We start from the raw sequence: 6,874 nt of genomic DNA, 5'->3' as shown, positions 1-6,874 counted from the left end.
CCAGAATAGACCACATATTGGGTCACAAATCGGGTCTGAACCGATACCAAAAGATTGGGATTGTCCCCTGCATATTCTCAGACCATAATGCCTTGAAATTAGAACTAAATCACAACAAGAAGTTTGGAAGGACCTCAAACACATGGAGGTTAAGGACCATCCTCCTAAAAGATAAAAGGGTCAACCAGGAAATTAAGGAAGAATTAAAAAGATTCATGGAAACTAATGAGAATGAAGATACAACCGTTCAAAATCTTTGCGATGCAGCAAAAGCAGTCCTAAGGGGGAAATACATCGCAATACAAGCATCCATTCAAAAACTGGAAAGAACTCAAATACAAAAGCTAACCTTACACATAAAGGAGCTAGAGAAAAAACAGCAAATAGATCCTACACCCAAGAGAAGAAGGGAGCTAATAAAGATTCGAGCAGAACTCAATGAAATCGAGACCAGAAGAACTGTGGAACAGATCAACAGAACCAGGAGTTGGTTCTTTGAAAGAATTAATAAGATAGATAAACCATTAGCCAGCCTTATTAAAAAGAAGAGAGAGAAGACTCAAATTAATAAAATCATGAATGGGAAAGGAGAGATCACTACCAACACCAAGGAAATACAAACGATTTTAAAAACATATTATGAACAGCTATACGCCAATAAATTAGGCAATCTAGAAGAAATGGACGCATTCCTGGAAAGCCACAAACTACCAAAACTGGAACAGGAAGAAATAGAAAACCTGAACAGGCCAATAACCAGGGAGGAAATTGAAGCAGTCATCAAAAACCTCCCAAGACACAAGAGTCCAGGGCCAGATGGCTTCCCAGGAGAATTTTATCAAACGTTTAAAGAAGAAATCATACCTATTCTCCTAAAGCTGTTTGGAAAGATAGAAAGAGATGGAGTACTTCCAAATTCGTTCTATGAAGCCAGCATCACCTTAATTCCAAAGCCAGACAAAGACCCCGCCAAAAAGGAGAATTACAGACCATTATCCCTGATGAACATGGATGCAAAAATTCTCAACAAGATACTGGCCAATAGGATCCAACAGTACATTAAGAAAATTATTCACCATGACCAAGTAGGATTTATCCCCGGGACACAAGGCTGGTTCAACACCCGTAAAACAATCAATGTGATTCATCATATCAGCAAGAGAAAAACCAAGAACCATATGATCCTCTCATTGGATGCAGAGAAAGCATTTGACAAAATACAGCATCCATTCCTGATCAAAACTCTTCAGAGTGTAGGGATAGAGGGAACATTCCTCGACATCTTAAAAGCCATCTATGAAAAGCCCACAGCAAATATCATTCTCAATGGGGAAGCACTGGGAGCCTTTCCCCTAAGATCAGGAACAAGACAGGGATGTCCACTCTCACCACTGCTATTCAACATAGTACTGGAAGTCCTAGCCTCAGCAATCAGACAACAAAAAGACATTAAAGGCATTCAAATTGGCAAAGAAGAAGTCAAACTCTCCCTCTTCGCCGATGACATGATACTCTACATAGAAAACCCAAAAGTCTCCACCCCAAGATTGCTAGAACTCATACAGCAATTCGGTAGCGTGGCAGGATACAAAATCAATGCCCAGAAGTCAGTGGCATTTCTATACACTAACAATGAGACTGAAGAAAGAGAAATTAAGGAGTCAATCCCATTTACAATTGCACCCAAAAGCATAAGATACCTAGGAATAAACCTAACCAAAGATGTAAAGGATCTATACCCTCAAAACTATAGAACACTTCTGAAAGAAATTGAGGAAGACACAAAGAGATGGAAAAATATTCCATGCTCATGGATTGGCAGAATTAATATTGTGAAAATGTCAATGTTACCCAGGGCAATATACACGTTTAATGCAATCCCTATCAAAATACCATGGACTTTCTTCAGAGAGTTAGAACAAATTATTTTAAGATTTGTATGGAATCAGAAAAGACCCCGAATAGCCAGGGGAATTTTAAAAAAGAAAACCATATCTGGGGGCATCACAATGCCAGATTTCAGGTTGTACTACAAAGCTGTGGTCATCAAGACAGTGTGGTACTGGCACAAAAACAGACACATAGATCAGTGGAACAGAATAGAGAATCCAGAAGTGGACCCTGAACTTTATGGGCAACTAATATTCGATAAAGGAGGAAAGACTATCCATTGGAAGAAAGACAGTCTCTTCAATAAATGGTGCTGGGAAAATTGGACATCCACATGCAGAAGAATGAAACTAGACCACTCTCTTTCACCATACACAAAGATAAACTCAAAATGGATGAAAGATCTAAATGTGAGACAAGATTCCATCAAAATCCTAGAGAAGAACACAGGCAACACCCTTTTTGAACTCGGCCATAGTAACTTCTTGCAAGATACATCCACGAAGGCAAAAGAAACAAAAGCAAAAATGAACTATTGGGACTTCCTCAAGATAAGAAGCTTTTGCACAGCAAAGGATACAGTCCACAAAACTAAAAGACAACCTACAGAATGGGAGAAGATATTTGCAAATGACATATCAGATAAAGGGCTCGTTTCCAAGATCTATAAAGAACTTATTAAACTCAACACCAAAGAAACAAACAATCCAATCATGAAATGGGCAAAAGACATGAACAGAAATCTCACAGAGGAAGACATAGACATGGCCAACATGCATATGAGAAAATGCTCTGCATCACTTGCCATCAGGGAAATACAAATGAAAACTACAATGAGATACCACCTCACACCAGTGAGAATGGGGAAAATTAACAAGGCAGGAAACAACAAATGTTGGAGAGGATGCGGAGAAAAGGGAACCCTCATACACTGTTGGTGGGAATGTGAACTGGTGCAGCCACTCTGGAAAACTGTGTGGAGGTTCCTCAAACAGTTAAAAATAGACCTGCCCTACGACCCAGCAATTGCACTGTTGGGGATTTACCCCAAAGATACAGATGCAATGAAACGCCGGGACACCTGCACCCCGATGTTTCTAGCAGCAATGGCCACGATAGCCAAACTGTGGAAGGAGCCTCGGTGTCCAACGAAAGATGAATGGATAAAGAAGTTGTGGTTTATGTATACAATGGAATATTACTCAGCTATTAGAAATGACAAATACCCACCATTTGCTTCAACGTGGATGGAACTGGAGGGTATTATGCTGAGTGAAGTAAGTCAGTCGGAGAAGGACAAACATTATATGTTCTCATTCATTTGGGGAATATAAATAATAGTGAAAGGGAATATAAGGGAAGGGAGAAGAAATGTGTGGGAAATATCAGAAAGGGAGACAGAACGTAAAGACTGCTAACTCTGGGAAACGAACTAGGGGTGGTAGAAGGGGAGGAGGGCGGGGGGTGGGAGTGAATGGGTGACGGGCACTGGGTGTTATTCTGTATGTTAGTAAATTGAACACCAATAAAAAAAAATAAATAAATAAAAATAAATAAAAAGAGAGAAGCAGATGGAAAGTATTTGCAAGATGTAACTTGCTTTCCTATGTAATGTTATAACATTTTTTCTATTTCTGGTGTTAATATAAAATAATATATTATACTTTAACCGCCAGACAGTAGTTCATAGCATAATATTTGATATTTTAGATATGTATTCCCTTCCTGATGGACATTTAAGTTGTTTCTAATTTTTTTGCTGGCAAACTGTGAACTATAGCCCTCTGTTGTCAGCAAATGTGGAAGTTTCCTTACTCTCAGAGCTTCTAGTTCCCAAGCAGTATCCGTTTAATGGTCAAAAGCTCTCACTGATGCTATTCCATATGAAGTCTACTTTACTAATTAGGAAATGGAGCTCAGAGAAATTAATTTCAAAAGATCATCAAGCTGATTTGTAGGGATCCAATATTTGTACACAGGCTTAGATCATTCAAGAAACACTGTTGTAATCAAAGCAAGTATAATATATACCAAATTCACAGAAGTTGATTGTTATACTAATTTTTCCCCATGTTTTCACAAAGAACATATTTTTCCCAAACATATAATTGATAGCAATGCCGCTGAATATCATTCCCTAAATAAGCTAAAATCCAACTAATACAAAGCTTTATTTAAAAAAAAAAGGATACAATTAAAAATATTTTTACTTGGTTTAAAGGTTTAGTTACAAAGAAAGATAAGGTTTGATGTAAAAATGATTGACTGTTATGCACTCAGTTTAAGACAATCAGATGATAAGGAAATAAACTCATGGGATTACTGCTGGGTGAAGAAAACTCAAGTTTATCACCTTCAGGTCACATGTTTGAATCTTTGCTAGCCTAATGCACACTGAAGATCACTACTCTCTGACAGCTGTATGTGTTTCTTTTTTTAATCATAAAACAATAGGAATCAACATTTTCATCTCTGCAAAAATGCTTCAGTAACAAAATAAAAGATAAAGTGATGGTCAGGTTCTCTCCTCTCAAAATCAGAAAAGCAGAAAGACAGAAAAAAAGTGTTCACAATTAATGAAAGTTCCACATTTTAATAACAGGAAAGAAAATGTTCAGAATGTGTCCATGTGTTATGAATTAGGGAGGTGATAGGAGTGGAGTGAGATCCTCTCAGACAATGAAAATAGGTAAATATTAATTTCACTCAGAGAGAAATGGTACAAAACTGGAAATCTGCCATCTGAATATTTGCCAACAACCACAGATTCCCTCATTCTTTTATCACACTGACTTTCATCAGAAAAGTTAAACAAGACACAAACAAAATTTTCCTTTAAAGCAGTCATTAAAGAGTAAGTGAATATATACTAAAGTTTTCATAAAGTAGATTTGGCTACTAACACTTTGCAAATATATTTTCAGGGACTGCTCATTATTTAGAAATGTCAGATATTTAGGGCCCTGAACATGCTCAAAGTAAAAATTTAAAAATCTTACCAATATGGAACATTTAATGTCAATGGTTTCAGGCTAGACTTAAGATATCAATATGGCTTTCCTGCAGAGAAAGTTTATTTCCTTTCTAAATCACCCTGCTTTTTAAGTGTATATAATTTTTCTTTAATTAAGAACTATTTAAGAATACTTTAGTCATATAGAATGGATATTTTTAAAGGGATTTTCCTTATAAGTGTTGATGAATGGGGCAAAAACACGATATTTATGACATAAATAACCAAGCAAATAATTTGTACAGAAAATATATTACTCATACAAATCTATAGGAAATGAAGCAGTGTAATAGGTAAAATAAGATGTTCCGCAGAACAGAAAATACAAATGGTCAATAAATATAAGATGACCTCCATTATTAGAATTTAGAGCAATGCTACTTAAAACAGTAGGAAATGATCACAAACACACCAGGTTGACAAAATTAAAATGTTAAACGATGAATAGTTTAGGATACAGAGGACCAGAAACTCTCATTTGTTATAGGTGGGAGAGAACCCTGATACAGTCACTTTGGGAAAGACTGTCATATAACCCAGGAAAACTTTATAAGACCCTACCCTGCAAATCCACATCATGTATAACCTAGAGAAAGCCTTGCCTTTGTTAATCAAAGATGTGTACACAAATGATCATAACAGCAGTGCTAGTAATAGCAAGAGATTGGGAACAACCCAAATGTATCCATAAAGGAGAAGGAAGAATGAATAGTGGTGTATCTGTAAATAGAACACTGCAGCACTACAAAGGAATGGACTTCGTCCTCTACATCATTATGGTTGCATCTGAAAAGTATGACATTGAGTGATAAGTCTCAAAGGGATACAATACTGCTTACATAAAGTCCAACACTTGCAAAATTAACAAATATTCTACTAGTAAATAGCTGTGTAGTCAACTATAAAGCCAAGCAAGAGGATAATACAACATTCAAATTAGTAATTGCCCCTGGATTCCAAGGCACGGGATCTGATTGTGAATGGGTACACAGAGATTTTCAAAGACTTTGGTGTTATCAGTATCCTATTTCTTAAGCATTTTCTAAAATAAATATAAAACTGAATGAATGAATGTTGGTGCAAAGGAATAAATGAAATCAAAAGATATAATTCTGCCATTGATAAATTCTGTGACTTCAGTGAAGTTTTCCACCCTTTTACCTGTAATTACACATTGATTAGATGAAGACATTATGTGGGACCCTATCCAAGATCCCTTATGGTTTTAACACGCTTTGATTCCCTATAATAATTTCTGTGACACACACTATTTTGATAAATGTGGGGAAAGTATCTACAAATTACTTAGAAGCAGAGGCTTACCCTCTCATAGTTTTCTACATCTGGTAAGCCTTTACCTAATCTTTTCTCTGAAAAAATAAATCCCTAATGAGACCCACTGAATTAATTCCACTTCTGTAAACAAAGATTAAGAAATGTTAAAATTATTGATCTATGTGTGAGCTAATATAATACCACATCTGCAGGTACCAAATATTGTGTTGCTCATATAAGCAATGAGAAATCTTCATGTACTGCATCCAGATAAAATTTTGAGAGTACTAAAATTTTCATATTCACAATCAACTTTCTACCATGAGGAACTATGAATACTTGTTTTACTCAACTTTAAAGTTAACTTTGTTCTCGAAATTATGAATGAATACATAGACGAAGTTAACTTTGGAGTATTCCTCTCCCTTTGCTTTCCCGGAAGTTATCCTGCATCTTGTTGAAAAGCTTTCCTGCCAATTTTAAATCTGAAATGAAAGATATTTGATCAGAATTTTGTGGGTACCTTAGGTTCAATCCATATGCAAACCATTATATCCATTTGTTTAAAAAAATCAATTACTGAAGTGGATAAGTTTCTTTCTGTGGGTCACTTAATATTTCTTTTTTTTAATTTATTTTTTATTGATGTTCAGTTTACTAACATACAGAATAACCCCCAGTGCCCGTCACCCATTC

The sequence above is a fragment of the Canis lupus genome, chromosome 34, assembly GCF_011100685.1.
Source record: "Canis lupus familiaris isolate Mischka breed German Shepherd chromosome 34, alternate assembly UU_Cfam_GSD_1.0, whole genome shotgun sequence".
NCBI lineage: Eukaryota > Metazoa > Chordata > Mammalia > Carnivora > Canidae > Canis > Canis lupus.
The sequence above is the reverse complement of the archived record's forward strand: the minus strand, read 5'-3'. Positions refer to the sequence as shown.